The 12,014-nt window shown below is 41.0% G+C and overlaps 1 pseudogene; it reads right to left on the bottom strand.

Annotated features, from left to right (window-relative positions):
* Window positions 1-257: 257 nt before the first annotated feature.
* LOC127419338 (ceramide-1-phosphate transfer protein-like) lies at window positions 258-9,437 on the bottom strand (annotated as a pseudogene).
* Window positions 9,438-12,014: the final 2,577 nt, after the last annotated feature.

Here is a 12,014-nt window from a genome sequence, read left to right as displayed (position 1 = left end):
AGATATTTAATATTGTGTGGGAGTGTCTGTGTGTGTTAAAGGGATAGTTCACTCAAAAATCTAAATTCCGTCATCATTTACTCACCCTCATGTCGTTCCTAACCCCTGTTAAAGGAATACTCTTTTTTGGAGCTTTGCAGTAAAAATCACAGCCCATTGTTCGGAAAACAGCGGTTTGCACATACTTTAAATAGTAAGTCGTATTAGTTTGGAGCAACATGAGGGTGAGTAAGTGATGACAGAAGTGAACAGTTCCTTTAAGGCAGGTCCAGCCTGTTTCTGAGCTGCAGCTCTTTCTGCGTTCTGTGGTGAATTTCTCGGATGGCTGCGAGGATGACGTGTATCACAGGCTCCGCCTCCTCTTGCGTCTGCACACACCAGCTTCAGGAACACGCTGCGGTCAGGCATCGCTCGAAACACCAGTTCTGCCACGCGCTGCACGAGCCAGGGGTGATGTGACGCTAAAACCTCCAGATACGCGTCGCGGCACAGCTCACCCATGCTCCGCCCCTCAGGCTCCTCCCCAGCTTCTCCAGCAACAGCTGTAACCATAGCAACGAGCGATGAAGGTGGAGCAAAGTCCGACTCCCGGAGGGCGTCTGTGTGTCAAAGGAGACCACGCGCCTCCACAGTTCGGCCTCCAGCATGGAGCGTACAGAGTGATATGCGTGTGGCGAGGTGGGCGGGGCTAATTGCTCATCATTGTGGGTGGGCTGTGGAGCGGCGCTTCTGTTGAGATGTTTCTCAGATTCTTCTTGTGACAGCTGTCGAATGAGGATGATCTTCTCAACTTTATGAGTGAAAAAACCCACCAGAGGACCAAGAGACTCCATAAACCTGCACAACACAATGTCAGTGTTTAAACGGGGGTTTCTTCGACCACAACCGTGGGACAGTCATCATTTTTAAAAGACATTTGAAGAGCACCAAAATAAATAAAAACGCCTGGTAAAAATGTTCCAATTCAGTTTAATGGGACCTTCATATAACCAAAAGAAAAAAGTGGAAATCTGTTAGTTAATCTGACATGCCCAATTCCCACTACTTAGTAGGTCCTCGTGGTGGTGCGGTTACTCACCTCAATCCGGGTGGCAGAGGACAAGTCTCAGTTGCGTCCGCTTCTGAGACCGTCAGTCCGCGCATCTTATCACGTGACTCGTTGTGCATGACACCGCGGAGACTCACAGCATGTGGAGGCTCATGCTACTCTCCACGATCCACGCACAACTTACCACACGCCCCATTGAGAGCGAGAACCACTGATCACGACCACGAGGAGGTTACCCCATGTGACTATACCCTCCCTAGCAACCGGGCCAATTTGGTTGCTTAGGAGACCTGGCTGGAGTCACTCAGCACACCCTGAATTCGAACTCACGACTCCAGGTGTGATAGTCAGCGTCAATACTCGCTGAGATACCCAGACCCCAAAATCTATTAGTTTTAATAAAAAATAATCAGCACTATCTTAAAGAAATGTTCAGAAGAAACATAGAAAGCATTTGGCTTAATGTTTAAATGCCTCTCAGTTTAAAAATTATAGTCACATTTGAAACGGAGGGTGTCGTACTTGATTGGCTCCTCCCAGCAGAGCAGGTACGGTTCCAGCACCACATCGGAGGCGGGGCTGAGGGCGGAGTTTAGATGGAGCAGGAGGCGGGACACTTGGAATTTCTGTCCAGTGTACTCTCTGATGACATCATTTCCTCGATGCACATCAGCATCAGTTGTAACACCTGCCTGAACTATCTAAGAAGAAAGAGAGAGTGTGTATTTGTGTAATTAGAGGCTTTTTCTAAGGCATGGGTTACTATTGCTCAACTCAACTACCTGGAACACTTTAGCATCATGGTGGTGAGTTCTGCATTTCAAACATCACTATTACTCAGAAAACATCACTGAGTTCATGTGTTGTTACCTCTCTGGTTGGTGTGTACAGACATGCCCTCCACGACTGATTACAACCCTGAATGGTTCCTTGAGCTGCACAAAACACACAAGAAACACATGATCAGAGTACTGTTAGTTGTGTGCATTAGGGTGAAAGGTGAAAGGTGAAAGGTGGTGTTTACTCACACGGCCACAGTGAGCTGAGAAACAGCAGCAGACTCAACATGACTGCCGTCATGAGACTCTGACGCAGACGAGATCTCATTCTCGTCTCAATAATGTCTCCTCTCTCGCCACAGGCCTCTCTCGGTCTAATGCAGCTATTGATCAGTGTCAAAGTCAAGTCAGCGTGACCTTTGAACTGTTAAACGTGTTTCAGGCTTGTAGAGCTGTGCGCCATTCATGCCTTTTACATTGAAATTGAGGTAGAATGAAGTAGAAGTCAAATTAACTGGAATAAAATTCATGTTCATAGCAGCTGTAAGTGTATTTTTTAATAACACATCTTATTTGCTTATAAACATGTTATTACACACTCATACTGAATGGGCTATTTTCCAGAAACAATAGATGGTATTAATAATGTTTGAACAGTGTGACAGTGTGTAATGCTAGATGGATAAATCTGAAACATTTTCAATTCAATTAAAAATAATATCATGAAAATTCATATTTATGTGTATTTTGAAAAGCGCTATATAAATAAATTTGTAAAAGTATAAAAAAAATACATAAAGCATTTTGTCAGAGCAGCTTTACAGAAAATACTGAATTAAAATCCTTTTTTCTTACAAATAAGTTTTTTTTTCCATAATATATTAAATTAAATGCCATTTTATTTGTATTTCTGTTTTTATTTCTTATTATACAATTTCAAGACAATACAATTTTGTGATTAATCTAATGATTTCAGAATGAAATGGTAATATTGTCAACATCTTCTCTAATTTTCATTTATTTTTATTTTTTTGCCCCCCGTGAGGCCCCAATAGTATTTTTTATTTTGTGGTGCTGAATGGCAAAATTAAAACTGATGTTTTAATGGCTAATAATTGTATTCATTGTTTTCACAGTATTTAACTTAGTTTAGAGAAAATTGGTCTAATGATTTGAGAAAAAACTATCTACATTTTAGAATTAAATGAGTAAAAATGAGTAGGGTACAATGGGGTAAAAGGCTGCATCTCCCAAAACACTAAATAGCATGAAAAACTCCCACAGTACTTTCCTAAACACCTGTTTGTCACTAAATACTATAAAAATATCCCGTTCCATGAGATCAGTGCGTGTGGTGTCCAAACTTGGCAATTTGACTAATATATCATAATTTTTTTCAGAAGAATCTGACAACAAATCTCCAGTCTCGGAGCGTAAAGTGCGTATAAGCCTTTTTTACCCGTTCTTCTTTTCTAAATTAAAGAAGAATTTAAAAGGCGCATCCATCAGCTCTATATTCTGAAATCTTGACCTGAGCTCCTTGTGTCCATCTAACAGGTCATTAAATAAAATATTTTTCTCTTTAAAACTCTTGATAATGGTCAAATCTCCAGTGACATCAGCAAGTTCTTGCAATTCTTTTTCTAACATTTCAATTGCACCTTATCTACACTATATTGCCAAAAGTATTCGCTCAACCATCCAAATAATTGAATTCAGGTGTTCCAATCACTTCCATGGCCACAGGTGTATAAAATGAAGCACCTAGGCATGCAGACTGCTTCTACAAACATTTGTGAAAGAATGGGCCGCTCTCAGGAGCTCAGTGAATTCCAGCGTGGTACTGTGATAGGATGCCACCTGTGCAACAAGTCCAGTCGTGAAATTTCCTCGCTACTAAATATTCCACAGTCAACTGTCAGTGGTATTATAACAAAGTGGAAGCGATTGGGAATGACAGCAACTCAGCCACGAAGTGGTAGGCCACGTAAAATGACAGAGCGGGGTCAGCGGATGCTGAGGCGCATAGTGCGCAGAGGTCGCCAACTTTCTGCAGAGTCAATCACTACAGACCTCCAAAGTTCATGTGGCCTTCAGATTAGCTCAAGAACAGTGCATAGAGAGCTTCATGGAATGGGTTTCCATGGCCTAGCAGCTGCATCCAAGCCATACATCACCAAGTGCAATGCAAAGCGTCGGATGCAGTGGTGTAAAGCACGCCGCCTCTACTCTACAGCAGTGGAGACGTGTTCTCTGGAGTGACGAATCACGCTTCTCCATCTGGCAATCTGATGGACGAGTCTGGGTTTGGCGGTTGCCAGGAGAACGGTACTTGTCTGACTGCATTGTGCCAACTGTGAAGTTTGGTGGAGGGGGGATTATGGTGTGGGGTTGTTTTTCAGGAGCTGGGCTTGGCCCCTTAGTTCCAGTGAAAGGAACTCTGAATGCTTCAGCATACCAAGAGATTTTGGACAATTCCATGCTCCCAACTTTGTGGGAACAGTTTGGGGATGGCCCCTTCCTGTTCCAACATGACTGCGCACCAGTGCACAAAGCAAGGTCCATAAAGACATGGATGAGTGAGTTTGGTGTGGAAGAACTTGACTGGCCTGCACAGAGTCCTGACCTCAACCCGATAGAGCACCTTTGGGATGAATTAGAGTGAAGACTGCGAGCCAGGCCTTCTCGTCCAACATCAGTGTCTGACCTCACAAATGCGCTTCTGGAAGAATGGTCAAAAATTCCCATAAACACACTCCTAAACCTTGTGGAAAGCCTTCCCAGAAGAGTTGAAGCTGTTATAGCTGCAAAGGGTGGGCCGACGTCATATTAAACCCTATGGATTAAGAATGGGATGTCACTTAAGTTCATATGCGTCTAAAGGCAGATGAGCGAATACTTTTGGCAATATAGTGTATTTCTCCCATAAATGCACTAAATTCACCCACCAGGAAAATACTCTTCAATACGAACTTTTCTCGCATTCTTAGTTGCCTTCAAAAAGGATTTAATGTCATCCGCACTATAATTCCTATTCGAAAATCCACTCTGCGGCAAACTACACGTTACACTGCATTCCGAGAAATCACTTTCACTTTCTGTGTCTGTTTGACTAAGATCGCAACCGAATCCTCTTTTTGCAAGGACGTTGTTCTAACCTTCACTTCTGTGGCATTTTAAAAGCACAATCGTCTAACTCAATCATCATCATGGCTTCAAGATTAACGGAAGGTTTATCTGCAGCGTCCGCAACACCGTCTCTATCCTCCACTTCGTTCTCTTCACCCACAATAACCATCATACCTTCATCTCCCACTGAGCGATCTACCTGCTCTACGTCCACTGCCTCTGCGACAGTCGCAGCAGCCGCTGTCTGCACTGAACTTGGTCCAGGTACGTCATCATCAGTGACAATCGCAGCGACGTTCTGATTTTCGTTAGCATTTACAATGTTTCCATCATTTACAACCTGTAAAGGTCCCTCATTTGACCTATCCAGTCTAACGTTACTTGGACACGCACGGATCAAATGCCCCATTTCGCCACAGTTAAAACACTTCATGTTATTTGTAGTGGCAAAAATGTTCCTCATGTCGAAAATTCAAGGACAAATCCAGTTCATTGAGGTTATCTTGCAGGATCATATAAACATAACGCCTAAAAGACACAACATGTTTCATGAGAGGAGACTTGGTGCCAATCAGAATCATCTTTATAGGAGAAACTGTTTTACCGTAACGGGCAAGCAATCTGATCAACACTTCATTTGGGATGAATGGTGGCACATTTGATAGCGTCACTTTTTTTTGAAGGTGTAGACTAGGGAAGCACTGGTGTAAAAATACCATTAATCACTATACCGCTTTGCACAAACTGATTTGCTAAATCAACTGTTTTCACAAAAACAACAACAGCGCTGCTCATACGGGACGCTGGCACAATATTCTCATGTCCAATCACTTCTCCTACCGCTAAACTGCATCCCTCTACAATAGCGGCTGAATCTATTTTAACACCATGACACCTTGTCAGACAATTAAAACTCCCGCTGCCTGAGGTAGCCATGCTCCCAAAACGCGGGAGCCGATACCCCGGCTAAACACAACACTCACTTCCCTACTTTACAAATTTAAAATGCATGGGACTGGAATAAGAGATAATAAATACAGCCACAGGCCTACAAGGTAGTGCCACAGCTGGTTAATCAAGGGTTAAGTTTGGCTACCATGTTCCAGTGCACAGCTCTCTGACTGGTGGACTGGATTGGCCAATCTCAAAGGCTATAACATAGAGTAATGTGACTATATTAATTGTTTTTCTGAATCTGACCGTAACTGACATCCAGACAAAAAGTTATACATGTGGTTGGATACCGTTTCGAAACCAGTTTATTTATTGCAGTGTTCTCTAACGTAAAAGGATACAAGACATAAGTTAGCCTAAGTGCTTTTACATCGAATTGAATGAAAGTAGCCTAGCCTAAAAGATCGACTTGTGGATTGATGTGAACGCCAGCAAGTAGAAATAATGCTCAGAAATCAGAATGCTTGTGGATTAAACATCTGCAATGACGTTCATTGCCATGGATTTTATCGGGTTACTAGAAAAGGTAGGATAGATTTAATTGCGAACTGTTACTACTGATGTTATGTGTGATCATGCTACATGCTACGCTGTCATGGCATTCGAGTCCACACTCGTGCAACTAGTGGGCAGCCCCAGACTGTCACTTACACTGATGTTGACAGCTGTCACTGACAGGCTGGCACTGACTGAATAATCTGCATTATGAGAAAAAAAAAAATGTGAGAATATTTACGATTACTTATTGCTGGCACGTTAGTCTTTGCTTGTTTACAGTGCTTTGTTATATGGAGCAGTTTGGTAGCCTATTCATTGGATAGCCGAGTAGCCTATTTATGCTATAGGCTGCTAGCTAGCTAAATGAAGTAGATTGCGATCTATCTATCTAATTAGTTTGTCTAATGCATCTTTTGTGTTACACACTTTCTTACCTTGACGTTGATGTCGGCATTTCAAAGCCATCTCAACCATAATTTCCCTTAAACGCTATAGAAAAACACTCAACAATATTTGTTTACTACACTTTTATTCAGGTATCGTGTGTGTCAGATTGCTTCAATGACAGATGTATGACAGTACACAGGCTACACCGTAATTTAAACGCGGTAAACTTTAATGTAAAAACAAAGGCAGAGTACCCTAACTCAATTTGAGCGTTCCAAAACAAAGTCAAAGAGCGGTAATTTGGAGTTACGGAGTGCTGCCTTGGTTTCTCTTGGGCTTTTGGAAGTTAATGTTAAGACAACCCATTATTTTCTCGAAAAAACAACGAAATTGACTCAAGATACTTATCCACATGATAAAGGAGGTCTTGAAAGTCTCAAAAATATCAATAACTCATTTTCGACCAAAAACGAAGTTACGGCCTTTTGCCTTTGCACGGCAGTATAGACCACTCGTATCTCGCACAGCAGCCACACGCTCACACTCAAAGCTCCGCCCACTCACCCGGAAGAGAGAGAGATGTGATTTCTACAACAATACAATCAGACAAACAAACACCAACACAAAAAAGAACTAAAACAATGGAAGTAAAACTATTTTGTGTCCTAGCGCTCGCATCAAACCCTCCTGATGTGCAGAATGGAATACTTGCTTACTACTGCACACTGTATGCTCTTTTAAAAGAAATGCAGTATATGAAACAGAACACATTATGCATATGACGTTTTAGAATAGCTGTTACTATATTGTGTTCATACGAGTCCACTTATCTCAGAAATAAATATGGTTATTTTTGCATTTTCAAGCCAATTTTCCCAATCTAGTCTCATAGAATGAATGTTACAATAACTACATTTATGCAAACTGACTTTTATGTGCCGAATTCTACATTTAGCAGAAGTATCCTGGTGAAATGAACTCTAGAGGCGCTACAACAACTTTTATTCACTTTCACACAAATCACAAATACAAAGGCTAATTATGACTTTATAAACACAATTTTTTCGCTGTATTACTCAAACATTGCAATGTTATCATATAGAAACACTTTTACTGTAACGCATAATTTAACGCTTGTATTACAGACCCATCTACATTTATACACTTATTCCAATGCGATTAGCTTTCATACTAGCTCACCTGATCGAGTGTTAGATTTTGGACTCAGAAGACTGCGGTTCGAGCCCAGACAAACACACAAGCTGACACGTGTGACAAAATTGTCATAGAAGCAACATTAAATGTGTGGTTGCTTCAGAAAATGTGCTTCTCATGTTGCATTTTGTTTTTGGACACTATCGGTTAGGTTTAGGTGTTGGTTTAGGGTCAGGATGTCTTATTCACCTCTCATTTGCTTTTAGATCACTATTGATTAGGTTTAGGTTAGGTCGCAGGTTGATCATGCACTCCACTGATGGATTAATGTTATCAATGAACTTAAACCTAATAAACAGCAACCAAAAGCTTTGTTTTCCAGGTGTATTTCATTGAGTCAGTGTGGGACCATGAACAGCATGTAATCTTTTTCCAGCAGTATAATTAATCATTCACCTTCTTTATGACTCGAAAGTTCACCAAAAACACCCTGAAAAAAGAGTCGATATTACTGAGTTCTGAGAAATACTGGCTTTTTTCTCACTGGAAAGATTCCAGTAGAACATCCCTGATATTAAAGGTGCTTTAAGTGATTTTTTGTTATGGATATGGGACACAGAAAATCTCTCTCATCTCATAGATATAAGTCAGTTCTCTCACCTTTCTCACTGCGGTAAAGTTAGTTTTATGTTTGACATTCATTGGATATTTGGGTTCATACACATTAAACTCCAAGACCACTTGACCTAAAGATGTCAAACCAACTGTAAATTACTCAGAATATTATTCCCACTGTTGCACAAACTTATTTTTGGGAGTTTTTCTGAGTAATTTGCAGTTGGTTTGACATCTTTAGGTCAAGTGGTCTTGGAGTTTAATGGATTTCAAAGGACCAAATATTCTATATAAAAACTACCAACGAATAACTCCCAAAAATAAGCTTTGTTCAACAGAGGGAATAATATTCTGAGTAATTTACAGTTGGTTAGACATCTTTAGGTCAAGTGGTCTCTTCAATAAAATAAAAAATAAAACAGGCCCCAGTAAACAATAACATCGAACCCACAAAGTAAACGAATGAGCTCAACGGCAAGTCAACAAAGGGAGAAAGAAAAGAAAAGAAAAAACGAGAGTCAGGCAGGAGCCAGTTGGCAGACAACAGAACAACAAAGCCTCTCAGGTTGAATCAGTAAAATGCACAATATGTAGTCTGTATTGTTGATCGAGTGCAGGCAAAATTACCCACTCTCTCCATTGATTTAATGAAGGCCATAGCTTGTCGTGGGCATGTAAAAGTGTTACGTCTATGCTTGGCATCAATTCTCAGCTTGGCAGGAAAAAGTGCAAAGCTTACCTTCTGTTGGTGTAGTAATTTTTTACACTCTTTGAAACCATCCCGCTTAACTTGTGTCGCTCTAGCAAAGTTCGGAAAACCATGATGTTGTGGTCCTCCCAGCATAACTCGTAGAACAAAGTCTCTGTCAGCCAACCACAACAATCTTGCCAGAATAGATCAGGGTCTGTCACCCGCCCCAGGAAGCTGACCGAGAGCTCTGTGAGCACACTCTATCTCAAGACGGCGGCCCGCAGTGTCGATCAAATTCGGAATAAGCCCCTCCAAAAACCGCACCATATCTTGACCTTCCTTTCCCTCGGAAGGGAATGCTCCGATTTTCCATATCCTCTAATTTTTCACACACATTACACATCAGCCTTGGAAGTAGGTGGGTTAGCCTGTAGCTCTCTTTCAGCCAACTCCAGATACTCAACCCTTTTTTCAACATCATCCATTCTTGTGCTCAGGGTGGAAAGTTTCGCCTCCATAGATGTGATCGCTCGATGTATTTCTGTGAGGCTCTCCATGTCGGTCGAGATTTTCGTTAGTGTTGCATAAATGTTCGAGATATCCCAACCTACATCATGAAGCTCACTGTCACTATTGACTGGACCTTTGCCACCTTGATCCTGCGAGGTGTCCGACGCGTGAGAACGTGAGTGCTTTTTAATGTCCCCTCAGGCTGAAGATTGCACATTTTTAGACATCCTGCCCTCCCAGCACAGTTTAACAAACAAAACTATTACAGTTCTCACTGGTTAATATTGCTTAAAAGGATTATTGTAGCAAAGTTCAAGTGGAGCTTGCCTCTAAGCGATCAACCCTCGCATAGCGTCTCGTGACTTCCTTCCTTATTTCTAAGGTAATCAAGTTGCCTGAGTGATAAAGTTATGCTGATTGGATTGGGGCTGGTGAAACTGCAGTCTGTGGTGGGTTCATAAAACTTCCTCCTTTCCAAGCATTCTTTGTTTAAGGTGCTTTGTCTCCATGTGTAAGAACTAGCCTCTAAAATGTATATAAAACCACAATGTATGTATGCCTCAATAAGTCAGAATTGATGTCTGCAGCACAAGTCAGCACGTTTGGATGTATAGACTGATGATCCTGATCTTCTACAATAAAGAATCCTGCTGAAGCTTTAACTGAGTCTCCTGGTCTTCTCTGAGAGTTTCCAACAATACCAGCTCAGGCAAAATAACATATCCCCTGGAAATTAACAAAATGTTGAAGGATTATTACATGTCCCTCTATTCTTCAAAACAAATTCTGGACAGCTTTTTTCAGTTTGAATATCCCTATTATTAGGCAATCTGTGGCCATAGAACTAGATAGGCAGATCTCTATAGAAGGCCTTGAGGTAGCCACACAGTCTCTTCGGGTCTATGTCCCAGATCCGAAGGCTTTCTGTCAGAATTTTATTAAAAGTTTTTTCAAAAATTAGCCCCACTCCTTATTGATTCATCTGAAGAATCATTTAACTTTGGTTGCCTACCTCAAACTAAAAAGAAATGTCCTTCTCATCTTACCATCCGGTAAGTTTATTAAATGCAGATTATAAATTATTGGCTTTGCATTTAGAATCTGTTCTCCCTTCGATTATATCTCAAGATCCAGATCAAACAGGTTTTATTTGTAATAGATAGTTGTTTTCCAATCTAAGCGTTTTATTTAATATAATCTACACTCCCTCTGTCCCAAATACCAAAGAAGCCCTGATCTAGATTAGATGACGAAAAGGTATTTGACAGAGTGGAGTGGAAATATATTTTTTATACTTTGGAGAAATTTGGATTTGGCACCGTATTCATTTCATGGGTTAAACTGCTTTATTCATCACCCCAAGCTTCCATCAGAACAAATAATGTCCATTCAAATTATTTTTATATTCAACACTCGACAAGGCAAGGGTGTCCTCGGAGACCCCTTCTTTTTGCAATTGTTATTGAATCCCTTTCCATAGCTCTCCAGTCTAACAGGCATATTAAGAAAAGGTAAAGAATTAAAAGTCCCTTTTTATGTGGATGATCTTCTTTTGTATGTCTCAAACCTATCCGTCTCTATTCCTGCTGCTCTCACAACTCTAAACTCTTTGGTCAGATATCTGGATTGTAACACATCAATGGAAAGGAGGAGGTGAGAACTGGCTTTACAATATAAATAATAGTTTAATAATAAACTTAAACCAAAAGACACAAACACACACAGGTGTCAGACAGCTGTCTGTAACTCTCTCTCTCTCTCGCACAGCCATCTTCGGTCGGCCTTATCCCTCTCAGGCTTAATCAGCCTAATTAGGGGCCGGGTGTGCGGAATCACGACCCGGCCCGCCCTCTGCCCTGCCACATGGATATAAACTGAATTTATTTCCCATTAATTCAGCAGCAGAAAAATTCCCCTTGCAAAATCTTTCAATTTTGCTCTCTTTAAAATAGCATATGATATGTTTAAATATCTTGGAATTCATGTAACACATGACTTTGATAGTCTTTACACTGCTTATTACAGTTCCCTGTTATATTAAACCCTGGAAAATTTTGACTGCTGGTCAGTGCTTTACCTTTCCTTAGCTGCTTGTGTTAATGCTGTCAAAATGACAATCCTTCCTCAATTTTCATATCTCTATCAATGTACTCCAATTTTTCTTTCACAATCTTGTTTTTGCAAGATAAATATTAGAACTCTGTTCTGGGGCCTAGATAGCTCAGCAAGTAAAGACGCTGACTACCAC

Source organism: Myxocyprinus asiaticus, chromosome 28 (genome assembly GCF_019703515.2).
Source record: "Myxocyprinus asiaticus isolate MX2 ecotype Aquarium Trade chromosome 28, UBuf_Myxa_2, whole genome shotgun sequence".
Taxonomy (NCBI): domain Eukaryota; kingdom Metazoa; phylum Chordata; class Actinopteri; order Cypriniformes; family Catostomidae; genus Myxocyprinus; species Myxocyprinus asiaticus.
Note: the sequence above shows the minus strand (reverse complement) of the source record. Positions and strands in the feature narration are given on the sequence as shown.